Raw genomic sequence first — 26,897 nt, forward strand, 5'->3', positions numbered from 1 at the left:
CTTTTAGTGATTTATTAGTGAATTACAGTTATAAATAATAGCAGGGTTCATTTTTTACCTGTTCATAAGTGCATTTCACATAAGTTGTTCCATTTTAATACACAGTACTTCCCTTCTCTTCTCTCCTCCCTTTCCCTGATTCCTCCCCTTTCTCTACTCTATTGGTCTTCCATCTTTTTATTTACTGTTTTTAAAATTGGTGCATGATAGTTATATATAAAAGTGGAATTAAAAATAAATAATTAATTTTTTAAAAAAAAGTGGAATTCTTTGTGATAAATCCATACATGCACATAGCATAATTTGGTCAAATTCATTCCCCAGTTCTTCCCCTTTCCCTCTCCTCCTCCTTTCACCTTACTCTCCTGCCTCTTATCTGCTGATCTACCATGTAGACCTCTGCCTTTTTATTCCATTTTTCTCTGTAGTTTCACATATGAGAGAAAACATTCAAACCTTGACTTTCTGAGTCTGGCTTAATTTACTTAGCATGGTGTTCTCCAATCCCATCCATTTACCAGGAAATGCCATAGTTTCATTCTTCTTTATGGTTAAATAAAACTTTTGTGTATATATGTCACATGTTATTTACCCATTCATCTATTGATGGGCATCTGGACTGGTTCCATAACCTGGCTATTGTAAATTACACTGCTATAATATCACTATAATGTGCTGATTTTAGTTCTTTGGAATAAATATCAAGAATAGGGATAACTGGATCATATGGTTCCATTCCTGCTTTTTTGTGAAATTCCATATTGTTTCCAAAGTGGTTATACTAATTTGCAGTCCCACTAACAATTTGAGTGTACCTTTTTCCTTGCATCCTCACCAGCAACTATTGTTATCTGTATTCTTGATGCTTGTCATTCAAAATGGGGTGAGATGAAATTTCAATATAGTTTTTCTTTTTCTTTTTAAAAAAATTTGTTCTTATTAGTTATACATGAGAGTAGAATGTGCTTTGACACATCATACATAAATGGAGCATTATTTCTCATTCTTCTGGTTGTACATGATGTAGAATTATACTGGTCATGTAGTCATATATGTACAAAAGGTAATACTTTCTGATTCATTCCATTATCCTTTCTACCCCCATGTCCCCTCCCCTGCCTTCACTCTCCTCTTCCTAATCCAAAGTAATTATCAAAAACACAAGCAACAATAAATGTTGGTGAGGATGTAGGGAAAAAGGTCATTAATACATTGCTGGTGGGAATTGCAAATTGGTGTAACCATTATGGAGAGTGGTATGTAGATTCCTCAGAAACTTGGAATGGAACCACCATTTGACCCAGCTATTCCACTCCTCAGTTTATACCTAAAGGACTTAAAATCAGCATACTACAGTGACACAGCCACATCAGTGTTAATAGGAGCTCAACTCACAATAACTAAACTATGGAACCAACCTAGATGCTCTTCAACAGATAAATAGAAAAAGAAAATGTGGTATATATACACAATGGGCTATTACTCAGCCTTAAAAAAATGAAATGATGGTATTTGCAGGTAAATGAACGGAACTGGAGAATATCATGCTAGGCAAGATAGGCCAATCCCAGAGAACCAAAGAACAAATGTTTCTTTGATATGTGGATGCTAATTCACAATAAAAAGGCTAGTCTAGGGAAGAATAGAGTTACTTCTGAGTCAATGTAGTTTTGAGTTGCATTTCACTGATTGCTAAGGACGTAGAGAATTTGTTCAAGTATTTGTTGATCACTTTTATTTCTTCTGTTGAAAAAGATCTATTTAGATCTTTTGCCCATTTGATTTTGATGATCAGGATTTCAGTTTTTTGGTTTTAAGGGTTTTTTTTTTTTTTTTTTTTTTTTTTTTTTTTGAGTTCTTTATATATTCCAGATGTCAATTCCCTGTCAGAAGAATAGCTGGCAAAGATTTTCTCCCATTCTCAAGGCTCTCTTTTCATGCTTTTGTTTCTTTGGCTGTGCAGAAGTTTTTAATTTGATACCATATCATTTACTGATTCTTAATTTTATTTGTTGAATTTTAGATGTCTTATTAAGGAAATTGGTGCTTGCACCAATATGTTGGAGTCTTGTCTCCATGTTTTCTTCTAGCATCTTTACTGTTTCTCGTTGAATTTCTAGATTTTTGATCCATTTTGAGTTAATTTTTGTGCAGGTTTAGAGACAGAATCTAGTTTCATTTTTCTATATATTAACATCCAGTTTTTCCAGCACCATTTGTTAAAAAGTCTACCTTTTCTCTAGTGTATGTTTTGACACCTTTCTCAAGGATCAAAAGACTTTATGTGGATTTGTCTCTTTGTCCTCTGGTTTATTCCATTGGTTTTCATATCAGTTTTTATTCCAATACCATGTTGTTTTTGTTGCTATTGCTCCATAGTACAATTTGAGATCTGGTATTGTGATGTTTCAAGTCTTGCTCTTGTTGCTTAGAGTTGCATTGGCTATTCTTGGTCTTTTATTCTTCCATATGAATTGTAGGACTCTCTTTCATATCTCTGTGAAGAACTGGAACTTTTGGTATTTTGATGGGAATTGCATTCAATCTGTAAAACATTTTGATAATATGACTCTTTTGACAATATTAATTCTGCTTGTCATGAACATGATATGTATTCATTTTCAATGATTGTCTTCAATCTATTTCTTCAGTGTTTTGTGATTTTCAGTTTAGAGTTTTTTTTTTTTTTTTTTTTTTTTTACTTTTTAGTTTGATTTGTTCCTAAGTTTTTTTGCTTTTGTTGTTGTTTGAGGCTATGTTAAATGAAGTGGTTTTCTTGGTTTCTTTTTAGGCAAATTCATTATTGGAATATAAGAAAGATTTTGGGATTTGTATGCTAATCTTGTATCCTCCTACTTTGGTGGGTTTATCAGATCTAGAAATCTTCTGGTGGAATTTTTTGGGACTTAAAAGTATACAATCATGTCATCAGTGAACAATGATGGTTTGACTTCCTCTTTTCTTATTCATATTATTTTAATTTCTTCCCTTGCCTGACTGTTCTGGCTAAAGTTACAAGAATATATTGTATAGAAGTTGTAAGAATAGACATCCATGTTTTGCCATAGTTTTCCAGCAAATTCTTTCAGTTTTTCTCTGTTCCCCAAGATGTTGGTTTTGCATTTGTCATATATGGCCTTTATGATGTTGGGGTAAGTTCCTTGTATTCCTAATTTCTTTAGAATTTATAACATATGGGTGTTGAATTTTGTCATAGGATTTTTCTGCATCAAGATGATCATGTGATTCTTGTCCTTAGTTTAATTATTTGAATTACATGTGATGATTTACATATATTGCATCAACCTTGGGTTTCTGGGATGAAACAAATTTGATCTTGTTGAAAAACTTCTTGATATGTTTTATAAACGATTTTTTTCTGTTTATGTTCTTCAGGGATATTGACCTTTGGTTTTCCTTCTTTCATGGGACTTTGTCTGCTTTTGATATCAGGGTGACACTGGTTTCATAGAATGAGTTTGGCAGTGTTTCCTCCCTTTCTATTTTTAGAATTATTTGAGGAGGATTGTCATTAGCTCTTTTTTGAAGATCTGATAAAACTCTGCTAGAATTTCTCTGGTTCTGGGCTTTTCTTTGGAAGAATTTTTATTACTACTTCAATTTCCTTGCTTGATATTGATCTGTTAAGGTTTCCTATATTCTCTTGGTTCAATTTCATTAGATCATATGTGTCTAGAAATTTGTCTCTTTTAGATCTTCCAGTTTAATGGAATATAAATTTTCAAAACAGACTCTAATGATCCTCTAAAATTCCACAATGTCTGTGATGATATCTTCTTGTTCATCTCTCATTTTGTTGATTTGGGTTTTCTCTCTTTTGGTTAGTTGACTAAGGGTTCATCAATATCTTGTTTATCTTTTCAAAGAACCAACTCTTGGTTTCATTGATTCTTTGTATTTTTTTCATTCTCTATTTCATTAATTTAAACTCTGTTCTTAATTATTTTCTTCTGAGTTTTGAATTAGTTTGTTCCTGCCATTCTAGGGCCTGTAGATGTAGCATTATATTGCTTTAGGGAGAAATTTCTTTCTTTTTTTTTAATGTAGGCACTTAATACAGTAAATTTCTCCTTATAACTGCTTTTATAGTGTCTCAGAGATTCAAGTGTGTTGCATCATTATTATTATTTGATTCTAGGAAATTTTATTTCTCTCTTCATTTCTTCTATGATCCACTTCTCATTTAAAAAATATTTTTGAATCTCCATGAGTTTTTGTGGTTTCTACAATTTTTCTTGCTGTCAATTTCAAATTTTATTCCCATTATAATCTTAAAATATGAATAGGGTAATTTTTTTGTATTTGTTAAGCCTTATTTGTGATGTAAACATGGTCTATTGTGTAAAACATTCCATGAACTTTCAAAAATAAAGAGTATTCAGCTGTCATTGGTTGAAATATTCTTTATACCTATTACTCATATTTGACTTATAGTATTATTAGGGTCAGAAGTGTCCTTATTGATTTTATATCTGGATGACTATTTGTGAAAAGGGTGTGTTGAAATAAACCAGTATTATTATATTTATAGCCTTGTTCTATGAAGTCTATCTGGGACTTAATGTCATGAAGTGTTTGTTTTATGTAATTAAGTGCACTGACATTTGCACATAAATATTTGCTATCATTATATCTTCTTGTTGGATTATTCCCTTTAAAGGTATGTAATGAATTTTATTCTCTTCTGATTAATTTTTGCTTGAAATATGCTTTGTCATTTTTGAGAAAATATACTTCTGATTGTTTTGGGACTCCAATGGCTTGGAATATCTTTTCTATCCTTTTACTTTCAGTCTGTGAATGTTTTTACTTCCAAGTCTCTTGCAAAGAGCATATGATTAGCTTTTGCTTTTAGATCTGGTAGTCTGTGTCTTTTAATTGAAGAGTTGAGTCCATTTATATTCAGTTATTTTGGAGATATTATTTCCAACCATTTTGGATTGTTTCATAGATTTAATTCATTCTCAGTTTTCATCTACTTAATGAGTCTTCTGGAGAACTCCATCAATTTGAGAGGTTTGGGGTTTGTTTTTGAGTTTTTCTTTCTGTAGTGTTTAAATATTTACAGTAGTGTTGGTTTAATGGTCATTTATTCTTTCAGTTTTCCCTTACCATGGAAAACTTTTATTCTTTGATGCTGAATAATAGCTTTGATGAATAAAGCAATATTGGCTGGCAATTTTATTCTTTCAAGATTGGATTCTATCATTACAAATTTTAGATTTTATAGTTTGAGCTGAGAAATCAGAAGTGAACTTTGTTTACCTGTATCAGTGCCCCTGTTTTTCTCTCACAAGTTGAAATATTCTATCCTTTTTTCTATTAGGTATTTTGAGGAAGATATATCTTGGAGAGGTTCTTTCTTCATTGTTTTATTTATTTGGTGTTCCACATACTCCTGTATGTGAATATTGTTATGGTGTGGGTATGGGGTGTCCCCCCAAACTCCTGTGTTGATGCAGGAATGTTCAAAGGTACAGTGATTGCACTGTGAGAGTTGCAACCCAGTCAGTCCATCCTAGTTGGGATGACTAGATGGTACCTGTATGCAGATGGGGCATAGCTGAAGAAGGTGAGTCACTGAGTGTGTGCCTTGGAAGATGCCTCTTCCCTGCAGCCCTTTTCCCCCCTCTCTGCTTCCTGACTGAGCAATGAGTTGAGCAGGTTTTCTCTGCTGTGCCCTTCCCTCATGATGTGCTGCCTCCCTTAGGGCCCAGAGCAATGGTGTCAGTCATCTGTGGACTCAGATCTCTGAAACCATATGCCCCAAATAAGCTTTCCTCCTCTAAGTTGTATTTTCAGGTATCTTGGTTACAGCAATGAAAAACTAAAACATGTCCATCTTGTTTCTGGGGCTTGGAAATTTTTCTGCTCTTACTTTGCTGATAAGGTTCTTAATGCCTTTGGTCTGCATCTTTATTCCCTCTTCTATCCTGATGACTTTTTGGTTTGGTTTCTTAATGTTGTTCCAGAGTTCTTATATACAATGATCATGATCTTTTATCCTTTGTTTTTACTATTAACCGAGTGTTTCATTACATATATCCTGTTTCTGAGGATTGAAATTTTTTTTCCTACACAATCTAATTTTTTGTTAATACTTGCAAGTAAGTTTTTATTTGATTCATTGTATCTCTCATTTCTAGTAGTTCTGATCAGTTTCCCTTGAGAATCTCTAACTCATTTTTGAAGTGGTTCTCATCTCCTGCAATTCTTAATTCATACTTTAGATTTTCTTTTAGCTCATCAATCATTTTAATGATCATTATATAGTCTTTCTCTGGAATTTAACCCCATTTTATATCTTTGGGTCCCTTTGTTGGGGGGATTGTAAATTTTCAGAGGAGACTTGTTTGCTATTTTTTTTTTTTTCAGATCTACTGGAATTTATTTGAAATATGGTACAAGTGCTCTTCCAGATAAGGGATAGTAAAAGGTTTTCATTCAACTGAGCTAGAATTCTAACTCCATTAATCGCTGCATGACCTATGAGAACTTTGCAAATTACTTAATCTCTAAGCCATGATTTACTCATTTAAAATGAGTAATCCTTTCTACTTTATTGAGTTGATTAATACTGAAGATTAATCAGAGGAATGTAGGCAAAAGACTCAATGCATAGTGGTATTCATTCAATAGGGGTTCTTCTCCAGAACTAGGTGCATAAAACAGCTCTCCGATGTACAGGACCACAAGACTGAGACTATTCTTTGCTGAATTTTCTAGAGACTTGCAGTGAAGTGTGATAATCAGAACAAGAGTTTTATAGTCCCATGGACAAAGACCGCAAATCCAGATTCTTTCACTTGTTAGCTGAGGGTGTTCGGGCAAGTTACTTATCTTCTCTAAAGACTGTCCATTTCTCATCTGTACAATAAGAATCAAAATATAACTTTATAAGCATTATTATTATGAAAGAATAATATATATGGATAGCTACATATATATATATATATATGTATGTATAAAAGTCAAGCACAATGAAGTCCTTTCCCTTCATCCACCAATGTTGTTTATTTTTTTACTATCTTACTTTTGGTTTCACTTTTGTGAGGTACAGGGGTCTTGGACTTGTGCATCTGTTGAGATGGACTTCTCTTCCTCTTTCGTGAGGATATATTTTTGCACATTTATTTCTTTTGTAATACATCCTGTGTCATTGGTATCTCTCAGCTTCAACATGTATACTTGGTATAATTCAAATATTAGCTTCAACCCCAAGTGCCTCTTACTTTGACACTGCAGGACTGATGTTTAGTTCACACTTCAACACTGTGGGTTCCTCTAAATCATTATCTTGGAATACTTCTCTGACTTGGCTGTAGGAGTAGGTGTCTAAGAGTGGAACCTGAGGTCCCCTCTAGCCATTTTTATTCGATGCTTGGTCATTGGCCTGGGGTTTTGTCTCATGTATACTATAACAAAGTACTGTTGAAGCCTGTGTGTGGAGCAGGGTGCACTGTCAATTCACTGGGTTGTAGATGAAGCTTAGCTGCCGTCTCTAGCCAGTGAATTAATAGTGATTGCATCAGTTTCCAGTTCCTTTCAGAAAAATGGGAAACAAACAATAGCAACACCAGTAGTACCGAGAATGCTCAGTGCCTAGTATGACATTTACAACACCACTGCAACTACCACCACCACAACAACAACAAATAAAAGCAAAAGAAAAAGAAAAGGAAATGGCAAGGTCGGCATTTAACATTAAATCTAGCATTAAAATGCACAGCAGTTGTTAAGTATACCCTCCACAGTACCAATAATCACCACAACATGAATGGTGGGTGGAGACAGGAATTATATAACCTAAAAAGTCTAAAAGATAGTAAAATTACTATTATTAAGAGAAAAGAAATGGGCAGGAAGTAAAAGAAAGTTCAAAATATTTAAAAAGTAGACTGATGGAAAGCAGGAGTGAGGTAGCAAGTGATGGTTATAATGAAGGAGAAGTAAAAAATCTAAAAAAAAAATTGAGAAAGAACAAAGGAATTTGGCTTTGGAGGGGAAAGAAAGGAGAGAAGAGTGATGAGAGAAACAAAAACAAGAGCAAAAACAAACCAACAAAAATTCAAACAAAACAAATAAGCACCCCCTTAACCCCTTATAGTCAAAACAAGGTAAAATAGCAAATGGGCAAGAAAAAAAGTGATAAAAATGAAGAAAAAGAATCTATATATACAAGCACACATGAGCATGTGTGTAAACACACACACACACACACACACACACACACACACACATGCACGCACAAACACAATAGAAAAAGGAAAAAAGAATTAATGAAAAGTAAAGGGATTGCCTCAGCAGAGGTTGTCAGAAGAGTTGAGAAGGACAGCTGCTCACTGCCCATGCCAGACTGCCCTTCTCTCTGTTCCCTCTGGGCTGCGTACAGCTGAGGGAGAGCAAGTGCTGGGGATTATTGAACTCTGAGTTCTTCACTAAGTTGAAGTGGCCTGGAACTGAGGCTGCTGGTAGTAACTCTCAGCTTCCCTTCTCACCAATATGAAGGAGGACAGAATGGGAATTCGTGACAATTGGAGTTTTGTCCAGGCAAACTAGATAGATGGACTCCCAGGTGGGGCTGATGCAGAGTTCCAAGTGCGAATTCCCAGTGACTGGTTGACATTTAGCTCTGATGGGCTTTCGGAATTCTCTTGGGTGCTACCTGCTCTAGAGAGAATACTTCCATCCACAACATTGTGAGGTAGATGCCAATCTCTGTTGGGTATCTGGATTTCAGGGACCTCCCAAGAACTACACCTGCAGGACAGTCACAAACCCTCCATAGGTCTGACAGACTCTACCATCTCCACCGTCCATAACTGTGGTCCTCTCAGTTGGGTCCAAATATGCCCAACTGCCCAGCTCCTGAGTTCTCTCTGGCTGATCCTGCAAACTGCCAGACCCAAAGGGAAAGCAAGCTGCACTGTGCTTTGTGTTCCCAGCCTTAGTCCCCCAGGGTGCAATCCTTTCTGTACCCACCTCAATTACTCTCTGCCACCTATGCTATAAACTTCACTGCAGGCACTTGTTGGGACAGACTGATAATGCTAATTATGAACCCTCAACTCCCATAGCAGAGAGTCACTGTGCAGCTGCTTCAGGAAGGCTTAGCTCTCTGCTCTCCAGTAGAGAAGCATAAAGCACCTTTCAAACACCAGCTTGCCACCTGCCTCTGGATCAGTCAAGATCAGACTGCATCCTGTTCCACAAGTTCTCCTCTGCCAAAATTGTTCCTAGTTTTTCTCTCTCTCACTTCCTGTTTCACTCCCGCCCTTTCTGGAGAACCAGCATCACCAGTGCTATGGTTCTGGTTCTGAGGTATTCTTTCCTTTCCTATGTTCCTGTGTCTCCATGATTCAGATTTTAAATTTCAATGAATTCCCTCTATCAATCATCTCACTTGGAAGCAGTACTCCTCCTGCCACAGAGCAACCGAAAAATGCATCTTCTTCTCATTCACCATCTTTCCAGGAACATTTTCTTAGAGCTGAACAGTATTTCCTCCTGTGTGTGCACATGAATATCTTTATCCATTTATCTGTTGCCAGATTTTACCTGTCCTTGGTATTATGAATAATGCTGCAATGAACATTAGAGTTTATATATCTCCTTGAGATATTGATTATATCTACTTTGCGTATATGTACCTAGAAGAGGCATTAAGGATCATGGTTCTATTTAAAAGTTTTTTGAGAAATCTCTGAGTTACTTTTCCTAATGACCATACCAATCCCACCAATAGTGTACAATGGTTCCCCTTTCTCCACTCTTGTTATCTTTTATCTTTTTGATAATAGCCAGTCTAATTGGTTTGAGGTGATTTCTTTTTTTTGATTTTCATCTGCCTTTCCCTAATTAGTGATGTTGAACACCTTTTTATAGATCTGGTGAATATTTATAAATCTTCTTGGAAAAGGTTCATTCAGGTCCTTTTTGCATTTTAAAATCAAGTTGTTTGTGCTTTTGCTATTGAGTTATGAATTCCTTGGTAGTTTGGACATTAAGCACATATAAGATAAATGGTTTGTAATTATTTTCTCTCAATTCATATGTTGCCTTTTTATTTTGTTGATTATTTTCTTGCAAACATTTTGCATGTTAGTTTAGTTTTTCATTTAGAAACATTTTAGTTTAATGTAGTCCCACTGGTATATAATTACTCTTATTGTCTGAGCTTTTGGTGTTATATTGAAAAAAAAAATCATTGCCAAGACCAATGTTGATGTCCTCTTTTTTTTTTTTTTTTTCCTAAAAGTTTTATAGCTTTAGTTCTCATATTTAATTCTTAAATTCATGTAAGTTTGTTTCTGGATTGTTTGAAAACACCAAGGCATTAGGCTTGTGATAATATTACTTATTATCCAGAAAAGATTAATGTTTGCTATTTGTTTGTTGATGGATTGATTGATTGATGCAGAGGTTTGAACCCAGGGCTAGTATATACTAAGCGAGCACTCTACCACTGAGTTATATCCCTAGTCTTATATAATAACATTTTTGAAGTTGATACAGAACTATTATAAGAAGGTGCTTTCTTTCCTCATTGAAGTCACACTGTTCTTTGGTATAAAGTTACATGCAGACTTAATGCATAGTTTGGTCAATGTAGGTGGACATAAATGGATTTAGTCCTAATATAGATGGGGCTTGGACCACTGTGGTAATTATTTTCTATGCTAATCCAAGTGTTCAGTGGTTCCAAGGTTTTTTTTGTTTTGTTTTGTTTTGTTTTTTTATTGGCTGTACTGGGGATCAAACTCAGGGCCTTGTGCTTGCAAGGCAAGCACTCTACCAGCTGAGCTATCTCCCCAGCCCAATGGTTCCAAGTTTCAACTGCAGTTACAACCTTGTAGATGTGACCAAAACACTTAGGCAGATTCAATCACATGACTTCTTAGTAAAATTGCAGTGCCTTCAGCATTATTCAAGACATAGAATGTAAAACAGCCAAGTTAATCCACAGTAACCATTAAGTCTTGAGGCAGTGCTTTTCAGGAATAATCTGTGTCTTTATACCATGTAGACAAACACAAACAGAACATGAACTTGGTTGGGTTCCAAAGAATTCTCCTGTGTTGGTACTAACTCCTTCAGTGACAGAAGTAAAAGGCTTAGTTAGGAATTTTTGGTACACTTATTTTTCATAACAATTATATTCACAATGGCCAAAGGTGGAAATAACTTCCATGTTCCTTGAAAGATGAATGGATAAATACAAAATGACATAAACATATGATATTATTCAGCCATAAAAAGTAATGCAGTTCTGACACATGTAACATTGATGAATCTTGAAAACATTGTGTTAAGTGAAATATGGTGGACACAAAATGACAAATGTTATACCACTTTACTTATATGAGTACTTACAGTGGTCAAGTTTATAGAGACAGTTAAATGATGGTTGCCAGTGATTGAGAGGAGGTAGGGCAGGATGGGGAATTATGTTTAGTGTGCACAGCTTCTGGGTGGAATGATAAAAAAGCTCTGGAGAGGGAAAGTGGTAATGGCTGCACATCAGTGTAAATGGATTTAATCATACTGAATTATATACTTTAAAATGGTTAAAGTGATGGATTTTATGTTGTGTCTATTTTACCATAATTAAGAAGCAGAATTTCTGGTTAGCAGGCACAATCAGGCATTACATGGTACTTGAAAAGCAACTATGCAGTTGTTCCTTGGGATATCATTAGTTTTTTTTCCTTTGACAGTTTATTCAATTGATATTCTTAAATATTTCAATTATAATTAATATGTATATATAATACATTTTTTATCCAGCTGTCAGTTGATGGACATTTGGATTGCTTCTCCCTTTTGGTTATTATGAATAATATTGCTATACACATTGGTGTACAAGTTTTTGTGTGAACATGTTATGCTTATAATCTCCTTGTGTGTAATTCCTGGGTCGCAAGGAATTCTATATTTAACTTTTTGAGGAACTGCCTGATTGTTTTAGATGTTGCTGTAGTTTGAATGTTTCTTCTCTTCAAAACTCATGTTGAAACTTGATTTCCACTGTGGCAATGTTAGGAGGAGGTACATTTGAGTGGGGCTTGGGCCAGTTTAGGGGGTGGGGATTGCCTCGTGGGTGGAATTAACATCATAAAAGTGCTTTTTCAATCCCCTTATGGCCTCTACTCTTCTGTTGCATGAAGACATAAAGTTTGCTTTTCTCCTTTCTCACTTTTTCAATGAGATGACACAGCCAGACAGTCTGTACAAATGCTGGCATACAGATTCTTTGGAACTATGGGCAATGAATTTCTGTTCATGATAAAATGGTCCAAGTTCACATACTCTCTTCTAGTAGCAAAAATGGACTCAGACAGGTGTCATAGCTAAGGAATCATTGCATATTTCAAGTTATGTAGGTTTACACCTGTTTTAAGAACTTTATAGTTTTACCTCTTACATTTAGATCTTTGATCCATTTGAGTTAAATGGTGCAATGTGGTACAATGTGGGTGGTCCAAATTCATTCTTTCACATCTGGGTATCCAGTTTTCCCTGAGCACTCCTTTTAAAATGTTTCTGGAATCAGTTTGCAAATAGTTTGCTGAGGAGTTTTGCACCTGTATTCATAAGGGATATAGTGTTTTATAGTTTTCTTTTTTTAAATGCCTTTGTCTGGTTAGTATCACGGTACTAATAACCTAATGTGGTAAGCTAAGAAGTATTCCCTTCTTTTCCATATTTTGCAAGAGTTTTTGAAGGATTTGTATTAATTCTTTTATAAATATTAACCAAGATTCATCCATGAAGCCCACTTGGGCCTGAGCTTTTGTGATAGTAAGTTTTCTAAATTACTAATTCAGTTTTTTTTTGTTGTTATATGTATTCTGATTTTCTCTTCTATTTGAGTTGACTTCAGTAGTTTGTGTTTCTATAGGAACTGAAAAAATTCATCTATATAATCTGTTTTGTTGGTATATAAGTAATTTTTATAATACTTTCTAATTTTGAAAAATTGGCAGTAATAGTCTATTTCATTTTTCATTTTAGTGTTTTATTATTTTCCTTTTTTTTGTTAGTCTGGCTAAAGAGCCTTCAATATTATTATTCTCTTCAGAGAACTTACCTTTGACTTCATTAATTTTCTTTGTATTTTTTTCTATTATATATTTTGTATATTTATTGATTCCCCTGATGCGTAAGCCCTACCATTTTCTTATTCTAAATAGTCTTTATTTAACTTATTGAAAAATAGTTTATTTGGTGTTCAACTAGGCTCACAAAATTGTGCTAGGCTCTGTGGATATCATGGTGAGACAAAACAGACATGGCTCCCAGTCAATGGATCTTGTAGTCTAGGTAAAAGGTAATTAATCACCTTATCAGACCAGCAAATGCTTACTTAGAACATTTTTAAGAGAAGGAACACACTTCTAAGAGAGGTTATAAAAAAGTTAATTGACTTAGAGAAAGGAGGAAGAGTATATTCTGTTGGAAACAGAGGAGTTAGTCAAGGTCAGGTCTGTGCAAGTGGAGACAGAGCATCATAGAAGAGACAGAAGAGATTTGCAAATGTGCAGCCTGTGCAAGAAACTGGAGGGAGGGGAACGTGGCTGGAACAAGGGGAGGGAGGGAGGGACACAGAGAGATCATCTGGTACCTACTGCACTGCACTTCATCTGTCAGTGTTGGCTCTAAAATGCACTGGATATCAAGATGAGGACTGATGAAGAGGAGAAGGTCTGCAATATCCCTGCTTTGGCTTGCAAGAGCAGATGAGTGATGTGGTACAACTCATCGAGCTAGTTGCCTCTAGAATGTTGGGGCAAAGATTAGCCCTGATTATGTTGTTTAATCTGTCTTCGAATAGAAATATAAAGAATATAATATATAATCAAAAAAGGGCTCATAATAATAAGTAACAATATGTAGCCCTTATTTTTGGCTGGGACAATGTTGTAAGAACTTTATATAGAAATTCATTTTATTTTTCCAACAAACCTAGAATGTAAGAATTATTTAAAGTTTCATTTTATAGATAAGGCACAAAAACTGTTGAAGCACGTACATGTGCATGTGCATGTGTTTATGTGTATGCATGTGTGTGTGTGGGTGTTTGTAAAGCAGTATGAGGTGATGTTGTGCTAAATTCAGAAAGCCAGGAAAAGAAAATTGAATAGGATTACTGAATAGCTTTAAGGCTCCTTTGAAGCTGATAGACTTAAATTTATAGTAATCCCAAAAGGCCATGCTGTAGGGAACCTGACCTCTTGGGTAGAATCAGAGAGAAAGCTGGACTTTCTTCAGGGACTGTATGAAGAATGAAGTTTTGCTTCATGAGGCGTGATGAGATGTTATGAAAAGACAGGAGAACAAATGAGTTTATGGTGTGGTCAGGAATATTATTGAAATAATGCCCAAGAAGAAAGTGGAAAAAAAGAGTTGAGCTGGGAATTGGTAGAAAATTAAGAAGTCAATAATTTTATTTTAGTCAATCTGCAGCCCCCACAGCATCCTCAACGATCTAGAAATAAGGTCTCTTTATTCAATGTAATCCTATATACTGCCTTAGCATAACCCTTACAAAAATTTTGTCAATGTTCTCAAACTCCAGAAAACTGTGCTTGCTCTCAATCACTAAATCCTGACACAGCTTTTGATCCTGAGGTGGCAAGCATAATCTCAATACAGAGGTCTATGCTTTTAAATCCACTAAATCCAAACCCAATAAATCTGTCCACAATTAAGAAACTTTTTCATTTTCATTAGCCTTTCACTTTAATTAGAAGATCATCTCTATCTCTCTTTCTCTGTGTGTGTGTTTAAAGTAGAAGTAGAAACTATACATTTAAACCTTAAATAACAAACACTTTCTTCACGCTCATATATTGGCAAAAATTATTGCTGAGGTAGATAAATACTGAATAATTACTATTAACAAATAACTCTGGGCAATCAACCTCATATTTTTAGCATGAGAGGTCCATCCCTATTGTGTTATCTAAAGGAGTGTTTGGGGATGTAGAGGAAGAGAGAGTGGAACCCTCAGGCAAAATAGCATTGAAAGAAAAAAATGTGTCACAATTTTAGGATTGTCCTATTCTTTGAATTTTCTCATCCCACCAAATCTATATGAGGAATTACACTGCTATGTCATCAAAGTTATTTGCTTACACATATGGGAGATTGTCAGTGATTCTAACCTTGGCTGAAATAGACTAGGTGCTGAAAGGACAATTGTCCCTTTAAAATTTGCTGTTTGATGTTAATAAATTAGGGACCTCTCATAGCTCCACTCCAGACTCCAATCCTCATAATATTGAATTGAAATTCCAGGTGAAATGAACAGCTGCCAAGCTAGCCTTTCCAGAAGCTGCCTTTGGGAACATGATACTTTATTATCTGTGTTGTGCCATTCTATGCTGAATAGTAGTTAAAGCAATGAGAGCTCTGACTAAGTGATCTACTTCAGGGTCTATTTTCTCCTTAGCCAGTGGAACTCCTTCAGATTGCTCCATCCATCTGTTCTTCCTCAGGGCACAAGAAGCAAGCCAGTTGGCTGGAACTAAGTCTTCCACCTGTCTTTTTTTAAAAAAATAGAAATGTGTAAATTGAATTTTGTCTCTAACGTGCTTATCTGAAACCAAACCATTAGCTTGCCTAGATCAACATCTTTCGCTAGTTAATGATCTTTTCCATTTGTTTGAAGTTTAATTTGAAAGACCTTGCCAGTTCCTATAGCCACCAATCAAGGGCAATTCATTTTTTTAGCCCCCCTTTTTTGAGGAAAGATACAATAATCTTCAAAATTTGGCTTAGACTGATGGCTTTTATTAAGCAACATTTTGAGTTGAGCCTAAGTAAACCAATAGCATATTTCACATAGTAAGGGGAAATGCTTTTAGAAAGCCATATATTGTGATCTTTCCAAAAGCAAAATAATTGAAAATTTGTCAAAGAAGTTGGCAAAATTTTGAGGAAAGTATTCCTTCTTCTGCGTTTGTTGGACAGAAATAAAAGAAATCCAGTGCTTCAAGAAGATGTTGAGTTATCTTATTTTGAACCAAGATAAGCTGCTAGGATCTTTCTTCTCTCCAGAGGAAACAGAGGCCATAGGAACCCATTGCCCTATACAAAAAGTTGCACTAATCAACTGTAGCACAATTGCTAAAAAACAAACAAACAAACAAATCCTTAAAATAACACTTTCTTGCAATGTCATGAGTGGAGAGAATGGAATGAGAGGCTCTAATTACAGACTGTGACAAGCACTGAGGCCTCATGGCACCCTGTATTCCTGTTTCCAGCAACAGATTTTAGTCTTAACTGCCCCGCTCCTCATCATAGCATCTGGACTAAAACTGGAAAAGCCTTTTATATACTCTTCATTAAAATTATAATTTTACCTGAGTATAGGTTAATTTCTCAGCAAGTTTCTTTCTTCACTCAATCCATCAAAAGTAGGTCTCTTTGTTCACTAACTTCTTCATGATACAATTTGGTTGACTTCCTTTCTAGCTTTAATTATAATCGATAATTTGAACTTCTTTTTGTGTTTGTCTGATGTCTTCTTTCCCATTAAACCGTTGGGTTCAGCTTCATCATCTACCTCTGCACCTGGACTAGTGTCCTCACAGCCTCCCCACTCACCTTGTTGTGACCATGTCTTGCTTCCAGACATCTTTCATTTTATCTCTGCTCTTTTCCTATGTTGTGATCTTTTTGGGACCCATTCATCAAGCAGGAATTTGCAATGCAAAGCACAGAGAGTTAATGTCCCTGGGGATAAGTTTTCTCCAGTGGGGTCCAGAGTTTTGATTAAATGCTTTGGTCTATCCTGCTATGGACGATGCTGAAGTATTAGACTAACTCCCAGTGCTGGACTTACCATTGGCTCTACTAAAACTACAGGACTATGAATACATTTTCCAAGCTGCTTTGACCAAAGTGCACATGCATGTTGGAAAGGCCCAATACTTCTTAAATGCAGTTAATATAGGCCTCTGAATTTGTGAAAAGTTCATTTATTATCAGACTTTGAGTCTTCAGATATAGAGTGTGTCAGAATGGTTTACCTGCGTCACACCTAGAATTCTTTTGAATCCACACCTGAACTGCACGCTTCATTATTGCCTTTTATTGGTCTCTGTCTCTAAATTCATGCTCAGAATTCTTTTCAGATGTCAGAGCTAGTCTTGCTTCTTACTCCCAGTGAGATCTATGGAGCCACAGGAACATCCTCCTTAGTTCGGAAGCATGTAGCATCTTCACCTTTTCCCCTTTGAGTTCTGACAATGACATCAGAGTTATTGACACTCCAGTGTTATAGTCTTATTTCCCAAAAAAGAAACTTCCTTTTTTCTCAAAATTTACAGGAACCCAGAATCCAGGTTTCCACACAGCTCTCTAATAAATTAGCTTGGAAATTCAACCAGCTAACTCTCAAAATTACCTTTTATATCCAAGTACTTAAATTGCTTAGAGATTTTCAGAACCAATTCTACCCTTTAAATTATGACCTGAAGCAGGGGAATAATCAGTGTACTTGGCTTTAGAGCCTAAGGTTTTCTTGCTGCAGCTGGGCATTTGAGATTTCCGAGTAAAACAAATGACCCTCTGATGGTCCCAGGAGCAGAGCTTAGTGCATTGGACTTCATGGGAAGACATTTTAGTTTCAGGTTCAGATTCAAAGCCTCCATTCAAGCTAAGAAGCAAATCTTCCCAAAAAACCAAAGGCTGAATGATTTCTCAGGTAAGAGGATGATGATACATAACAGGGGTGAGAGGAGAGGGTAAGGGAAGAATGGAGGAAGGGTGGATTGTGCAGAGGGATGAGGGGTGGGGAGGAGATAGGGGGAAGGAAAGATAATAGAATGAGACAAACATCATTACCCTATGTACATGTATGATTACACAAACTGTGTGACTCTACTTCATGTACAGTCGGAGAAATAAAAGTTGTACCCCATATGTGACAATGAATCAAAAAATAATAATAAAAAATAAGGTAAATCTGTACACCAGATCACTTACATTATAACAAGGTTTGAAGATTAAAAGTTTTTTTCCCCCAAAAATGTTGAATAGTTTTTGCCTGTTAGACATGGAATGATTCATATTCCATTCTAGTCCCTATTTAAAATAAAAGAGAGTGGAAAATTCCATTTAAGATGCAACGAAGTAGTATCATTACTATTTTGTTGATGAGAAAACTGAGGCTCTAAAGGATTAATGTGTTGATAGAGGTCAGACAGCTAAAGGTAGTAGAAATGGGATTCAATCCAGAGAATCCTCAATTTACAAAAAGCCTGAATTTTATTTATCTATTTATTTTTATTTTTTATTTTTGGTATATCATACAGCATTCCCAGCCAACATAAACTAAAAATAAAAAGGTATTGACCAAATGGAAAACTATTATTTTCACTCCTTGAAAGATAAAATTATATTTATGAAGAATATCACTTTCTTCCAGGCTTTCACATTAATGTCACATAAAAAGGAAAAATTCCCACATTGGAATTACATGCATTTTTCTTTATATCACACATCTAAAACAATTAGCACAATATCTGAAAATGGGGTACAAAGTATCTTACTATAATTTTGATTTCTCTAGTTGTGGTTGTTCTCTATCAACTTTGTGGTGAAGTTGTACTTTCAGTTCCTAAACCCCAAAATAGTAATGTTAGGATTTTGGTGAGGCATGCGGATGTTGTCCTGTAATGAACAATAGTTCTCCTCTACAGTTTCTTCAAACAGGGAAGGAGATTTGTACTAATAATGAAAAAGTGTGTTATGTAGATGGTAACCACAAAGTCTTTTTATTTCTATGTCCCATGCTCCCTTTAAAGTATTATGTAGAGGAATATAATCTTTCCTTTACCAGTTAGATTAAAAACAAATGAACAATCCCCAAATTCTCATCTTTTGCAGTCACAAAAAAAATTATAATTCAGAAACTAAATGAGACTAATACGAAATCCCACATAAGAGTTGAAATTCTAAACTTATGTGTAATCTCTGATTTAAATGTTCTTCAGGCTAAATGTCTCCAAGAAGAGGGGCCTGGAGTATTTCTGTTCTTCACATTCTTCATGCTCATGTTCTCTGTTTTTCTGCTAGAGAGAGAGTTGGGGCAAGTAAGTTCATAGACCAGTTCTTATTTGTCAGGAATTTGACCTGGCATGTGGCTCAAGTTAGTGAACTTGAGTGGGTATAGTCAGTAAATGAACCTTCTCTATGGCTGCTTTAGTGTCCTCTAAAGTACGGAAAACCGCACTTCCTGCTGGGGCTGCTTCAAGGGGCTCGAGCCCCTTATGGAAAACCGGGGCTTCTTTGCCTGGCTTGCTCCAAGCAGCTTGGTGCCGCTTCTCGCGCTTACGGCCCGACCAGCGGGACGAAAGACACGTACACTTCAGAGGTTCATGAAGCAGCTTCCCTTTATTCAGATAACATACCCTCAATATATAAGCAGTCTCATGCATAAGCAATTGTAACCAGATATGTCCATCCAATCCTGTTAAAGATCAAGCGATCACTCGCTGGAGCATACATGTAAAGTATATCTGTCCACACGCTAGGTGGCTGAACTGATTATCATGCAGCCAATTGTAAACGCTTCCTGCCTTTCTCCATGCATAATCAGGATGCCATTTGCTCTCTGCCAGTCACCATCTTTAGATGCACGTGGCGTAACCGTGGGCCCCGGTTTGCCCGCCACACTGAAGATTGTCTGCTTGGCCCCTCTTCCTCAGTTGCAATGATCAACCAGATGCCTCTGTGTTTTAAATGATCTCCAGAAACTGCTAACTTGGATCCTGGTACTTGGCAGCACACCCAGTTTTGCTCCTGAGGTCCCTTCACCCCTCCAGAAGACCACACTTTGCAGGACCAGGAGGTTGCTATACTTACTCTCTCATCCACAAGAGCCACACCTGGTTAATGGAAAGCACCCTGCAATGTCTGAGAGTTCAGTACAATCTTAGTGCAGTGGTACTAACTACTAAAGTAATAATCCACCTATTTTGCCTTCAAGAATTCCAGGCAAGGGATCAAACCATAGCACTAGTCCACTGTAGACTTTCTAGGCAAGAATCAGACACTGATTTCTTTGTCTCTTGCCTTCAGGGAAGATACCTTAACACACTCGAATTGATTTTCTCATTAAGGAATGCTATCTGAAACTTACAAATAAGGCAAGAAGATTACCATCTGCCCTTCCAAATTCATATCAGAATATTGTCTGACAAGCCTGCCCAAAGGTCATCTGTCACTTGAGGAAATAGTAACATTTATGACTTACTATTTCCTGGTAATTAGTGTTCAGTTTCTGAAAAGTTAGATACAGGGCAATACATAACTTTCTAACTGACTTTCAAATCTTATTCTTCCGTTTGGTTTTCTACTGAACATGTGTGTATGCTGGAAATCATCCTTTGAACCAGTTTTGTCATTAGAATAGTCTACTCATTAGTGAGTTAAATAAATAATTGACACACTCTCATTGTATATCCAAGTGAGAGTTTTCATTTTCTGAAAAATGATATTTTGATGCCTCAAATCCCTCCTTCTAAGTCTGAAATTAGAGGATTAAATCTCACTTCTCCATCCAAAAGTGGAATGGTGAGATCTGCAAAGCAACATCCTCCCTCTCAATAACTGCATTCACCAATCTCTTTCTACAGTTCTCTCTTTCCACTCTGGCTCCTGATTGTATTCATGAAGTGGATGAAAAGGCTCAGGATTTCTGGAACAGGTTTTGGATCATTACCTCTGAAAGTCAGCATATAGAGATTTTTTCTTTCACTCATGTTTGACTCCCTGGTGAACTATTGCATTCACACCTCAGTCTGAGAGGCAGAAGTCAGCCTCTAGCACCTTGCTTCACTACTATTAAAATAAAAGAACAAATTGACTGAGAGAACAATAGCAAACGTGACTACCTTTGATCTTTGATTTACTTGTAGGAAACCAAGTTTCCACATTTGCATTACTTTTTTATTTATGACTTCCTTTTTGTTCTTAATGTAATTCAGCCAGCAGTACTCTTTGAAGCTCACATTTTCATAATAGCTGTATCTAGAAACTTCTAAAAGAGGTCAACATAGATTGGCCTGAACTGTGAAACTAAGAATGGATTCTGGATTCTCACTAATTTGCCACAGGTACAAGGCATATGCCAAGAAAGGGCATAGATTTAAGAATGTGACTCATCTCAAATGGTGTGTGTGTGTGTGTGTGTGTGTGTGTGTGTGTGTGTGTGTGTGTATCATTATCATCATTATTTTGTTTAAAGTGAATTTACAGCCAGGCACAGTGGCACACCCCTGTAATTCCAGTGATGCAGGAGGCTGAGGCAGGTAGATTATTATAAAAATTCGAGGCTAGACTCAGCAACTTAAGATCCCATCTCAAAAGTAAAAAAAATAAAAGTAACTGGTTTTGTGGTCTAGCTATGAGGTGTCCCCCAAAAGTTCATGTGTGAGGCAATGCAAGAAAGTTTAGGGGTGAAATGATTGGATTATGAGATCCTTAACCAAATTAGTGTATTAATCCACTGATGGAGATTAACTGGGTGGTAACTATAGGCAAGTAAGGTATGACTGGAGAAGATAGGTCTTTGGGTGTGTGTCTTTGGCGTATATATTTTGTCTCTGGTGAACTGAGCCAGCTCTCTGCTTCCTTGTTGTCATGTCCTGAGCTGCTTTCCTCTTTCACACTCTTCCACTGTAATATTCTGTCTCATCTTGGGCCCAGAGCAGTAGAGTTAGCAGACTGAGACCTCTGAAATCATGAACACCATATAAAACTTTCCTCCTCTATGTAGTTCTTATTAGTCTTTTGGTCCCAACAATGAAAATCTGACTAAAACAACTGGTACTATAGCTCAGTGGCAAAGCTCCCTTGGGTTCAATCCCCATACCAAAATAGAAATACATAAAAAAATAAAAATAAAGTGACTTTGTTGATACAGATTTCCTACATAAACCAATATACAAAAAATACTTTCAGAAATATTTTATAAATTATCAACTGGAGAATCAATCATGCCTTATTGTGGCTATATGAATTTCAGTGCAATTCCCTACCTACCTTGCTTCAGCATTGGTTATGAACATGGACTCCAGCAATGTAGAAAGTCCTGCATATGATTTAAGCACTTGAAGAGAAAATAAGTGCAAGACATTCCATTTAACACAGCCTCTGAACAGAGAAGAAGGATTTGCAAGTCCTGATTAAATGAGACTGACAAGGGCTTCCAGGTTGGGTTTTTCTTGCTCATTGCATTTCACATTTAGATGATTAAAACTTTGAAAAATGATGAGGTCAGAACAGGTAAGCCCAAAGTGGGTGAGATCTTTGTTAACCTCTTAGAGGCATAAAATGATGGCTTCTTAACAAGAAGACTTCTATAGTTTCAACTTCTTTAAAAATTAAAAAAATGCCTGTTAATTCCAAACACTAGGATCCCTAGTTGATTGATTATGATCATGATGCTGTATTTTCTGGGAAAATATAAAATGTCACCCCCTCCCCTACCATTTTCACGTTCAGGCCCTGCTATCTTTGAAATACTTAAAATGCAAGTTGTATGGAAACTCTAAAAGAGAATTCATTGTGCCAGAATTGACAGAGGGCAGCAGAAAACTTACAAGCTGTCCCCTAGTTGATTCAAAAAGTAATTAATTGCAGCTGCTGTTTTGCAGCAAGCTGGGGAAATGTCACCAAATACAGAAAACTCCAAAAAGAATGACAAGGCCTTCCTGTAATTTTCCAAGTCTAAACAGAAATGAGATGAATGCATTGTGACTGCTGTAGGTAATGAGACTTTGTAAGATTATTATAAATAGGCTGCATAATTAACATTCTACAGTTCAGTAAGCATTTTGTGTTGTTTTTGTGAATTTGGAGTAGGCCCCAATGGTTTGACAAAACATTCACACTCCCTAAACTAGGCAAACATTTTGGCTTTAGACACTGCTTCCAAATACACTGACTGTCAGTTACTTGAGAAGAAAAATTTAGAGAACAATCAGGATATTAACTATAGGGAGAAGAATTACCAGAGAGTGAGTGCTACCATGTTTTCATAATGTGCCAATCACTCTTCAAAGTATACATTACCTCATTTAATTGCCATAAAGTAATTAATACTTTATTAATACTCTCTTCCATAGATGGGAAACTGAGTTCTGAAAAGATAATCTATATCCATAGAGAATAAGTGATATTTGAATTCAGGTCTTTTTAATTTAATATCTTTGATTATCTCTTCTTACTTTCCATACTTTCTGCAATGTATGGAAATTTATTTTGTGACTTTTTCCCTTAGAACTTCTCTTTGGAGTGATGTTTGCTATTCATTTTAGTGAAAAATGTTCCAGAGAAGCACATGCATTCACTATGGGGAGACTGGTGAAGGCAGCCAGTACCAAGGAAAAATCATGTTGAAATTACTAATGGATGAGAGTCAGGCACCATCCATCACAGCCCTTGTATTTGCAAAGGCAAACTCATAAATATCCAAAAGTTTTCATTTACTTTTCCTAAGGATTAAAAATAGGGGGATTAAGATGGGATATGAATATCTCTGATTTTAAAATGAAAGGAAGTCATCATCAGCTTGGAAGAATGTCTGTGAAGAGGATGGCACATATAGCTCTCTGTGCCTCAAACATATCAAGGCCAAAAACATCCCGAAAACTCAGATGTGCACTAAGATCTGTGTGATTGGAGACTATGGGAAAGGAATTGCTTGGAAAGTGAGCAGAGCAGACTTCCAAAGAGCCCTTCCTGTGGGTTAGGTGGGGTATGATCTAAAATGATGCAACAAAAAGACCCAAAGCACAATAGCTTAAAGATTGGAGAAGTTTATTTTTAAGTTTATTTATTATTAAACAAATAATTGAAAAGAAAAGATAAGGAAGAAGAGGAAGAAGAAGAAGAAGTTTGGAGCTGCTAGAGAAGCTCTGCCATCTTCAAGATACACTGCTTTCTTCTTTGTATCTCAGGTGTGCATGCACCTCCACACCTGTGTACCAGCCAATGGCAAAGAGGGAGGAGAAGAAAACAGACCTGCTCCAGTTAAGAGCAATATCCAGATATGGTGCATATACCACTCAGACACCTGGCCACAATGGGACTGAAAAGTGCAGTCTGGCAGACTGGCCTTGGGCTCAGCTAAGATTCTGAAGGGAAAGTTATGAATATTGGTGGATGGCTAACGCTATATGCCACACCAACCAAAGAAGGGAAGGACCCTAGGTGAGTGAAATGCTAGAAAATCATGATTCAAAAATCGAATTGAGGATGTTCTTGTCTGAACTTCGCTCCCTTTGTCTGAATACCTCTCCTCTTTGGTATCCTACTTCTGGAGGGTTGCAAAATAGAGAAAAAAGAAAACATAGTTAATGATGCAAAGGTGAGGTTTTGATGCTGAACTCACATCATTTATCATTCCACCTCTGTTGGTTGACAATTCTCTCTCTCTCTGTCTCTCTGTCTTTCTGTCTCTCTCTTTCCTACAACACACTCATACACCCAAAGCAAAATAAAATCAGCAAAAATAACCAAATAGGAAATAAATAGCCAAACATTTTTATTTTTGTCAGTCAATCATCTTTTATAAAAGCATCTGTAGAGTGGAGGACTTTTCCAGATGGGTTATTATTTCCTTTAGGAAGCATAAACTTGTAAGCCAAAATTAGCTGTCTGATCCATTTGGAGGTTTGCAGAGTTGACTCTGAATCTTTTCATCCTAGGAGTCACAGGGGCAAGAATGGGAAGTATGCTTCACACACCATCCTGATCTGCCATCTGAGATGGAAATAACTGTGAAGAGGCTGGAGGCCCTGCCCAGAGTGACTATAGAATCAGAGGAGAGACTGTTGCATTTGGGTGAACGAGCTGGAAGCAAAAGACCACTAATGGCTGGGTGTCTTTAAAGTTGAGTTTGGTACTTACCTCTCTCTGACCAATCACTTCAGCCTCCTCCTTTGGGAGGCAGTAGAGGGTAGAGAAAGAAAGAGTGGTAAAAGCATGATTTTTTCCTCTTCTTCAGGTTGAAGTGTGAAAAAAGGAAGAGAAAATAATATACTATGGAAGAAAATATAACAAAAGTGAGCCATACATTCTCTGGTTGATTTGTCCCCTTCTACTGAAGTGGTAATTCAAAGAGAAGCGTTCAAAACCAAAGGACTTCGGGATAACATCAAATGGACAGGCCCAGTTATGATTCCATATGTGGTAGCAGAATAAAGAACAGGAGACACAGAGGTAGATCATACCTTCTATACCTCCTTTGTTCTGGGACACAGGAAAAAGAAGTGTTGTTTTCAGATAGCAAGCCAGATAAAACCCAGATAGTAAGGCTTTGCAGTCTGAGTTTATTGCTTTGTCAGAGGTCTTTCCAACCCTCTGCTTTAACTTTCCTACTGGTCAGGGATCTTCTGATACCCCTGTACTGGAGATTACACATTACTGCTACTATTACACATTACTTGACCTGCTGATGTGGAATTCTCCCTCGGGATTGTTTCAGTGACTCTCCTAGGAAACTGAGCTGTTCCTCCCAATTTGCCTCTCAATATTCAAATGCTGCTGCTGGAATTGAAAGGAAGCGAAATTGGAAATTAGTGGGGAATGGGCTTCTGGAAGTGATTCATCTTAGAACACAGAGCCTAAATTTAATGTTTATGATTGAAATCTTCTGTTTTCCCTTTAGTGAGATGGAAATAATAAATATTCAAATCATTGGGTTATTATGAGTATGAGTTAGCATCTTGGGTGCCAAGCAAATTATGCAATGCCTAATATGATGTTAAGGTTCAACACTTTATTAAAGCTGTTGTTTTGAATTTGATTAGCCATACAGCATGCTACGTCCTGGGGATGAATCAACAGTCAGCATATGTTTCTGTGTCAAAAGGTGTACAATCTAATAGAGGGAGAGTGGCATGAAAAGAAAGCAGAACAAGACAGCAATCTGAATTAACTACAGACATCTTTATAGAGTATTTTACTCATCAAGAAGAGGCCACAGATTTTGCTTAACTTAAATCAATAAGAAAAAAGAAAAAAATGAAACTCTGTTTATATCTCTAAATCTCCATTCATAGAGTCCCACCTGCAATTTCACCCATCTCAGGAAATCGAATGCTTCCTAGTCATATTGATTTTCAATGCCCAGCTGCAAAGCATCTTTCTTGCTTCACATTTTTGTGTTCAAAGCCAATCTCCATCCCAACATATCTATTGAAATATGAATGACATTTCCATGTGTAATGTTTATAAACATCTAGAAATAATGTATATAAATTATCTGGTTGGTACTCAGTGCATTTTCCAATTCATTGAAAGTTAACCTAAGAGCATCTCTGAATGATAAAGAAATGTGTCTATCTGGAAGGGCTCAATTAGAAACGCCCATGCTCCAAAACAAATACTGCATGTTCTCATTCACATGTAAAAGTTAAAAACTGATCTAGCAGAAAGTAGAATAGCAGTCAATGGAGGCTAGTCAGGGAGTGAGAAGGAGGATAGAGGGAGGGTAGATAATTGCTATCAAAATACTGTTAGATAGGAGGAATGGGTACTAGTGTTCTATAGCACAGTAGGGTGACAGTAGCTTACAACAATTATATTATGAAGAAGTAGAAGAGCAGAGTTCAAAAGTTCCCAGCACAAAGAAATGATAATTTTTTAAGGAGCTGGAAATGCTAATTATGCATCGTATACATATTGAATTATCACTGTACCCCAATAAACATATATAAATAAAATAATTTTGAATTAAAAAATAAAGTTGTATCTGTGCTCCAACCAAAAACTCTTCTGCCCAGCAGCTCAGAAGATGGAGGGTCCAAATAGAGGATGGGAAAGCAGAGTGCAGAGGGCTTGGTTATGGGCAT

This window comes from Sciurus vulgaris, assembly GCF_902686455.1.
Source record: "Sciurus vulgaris genome assembly, chromosome: 2".
Lineage (NCBI taxonomy): Eukaryota > Metazoa > Chordata > Mammalia > Rodentia > Sciuridae > Sciurus > Sciurus vulgaris.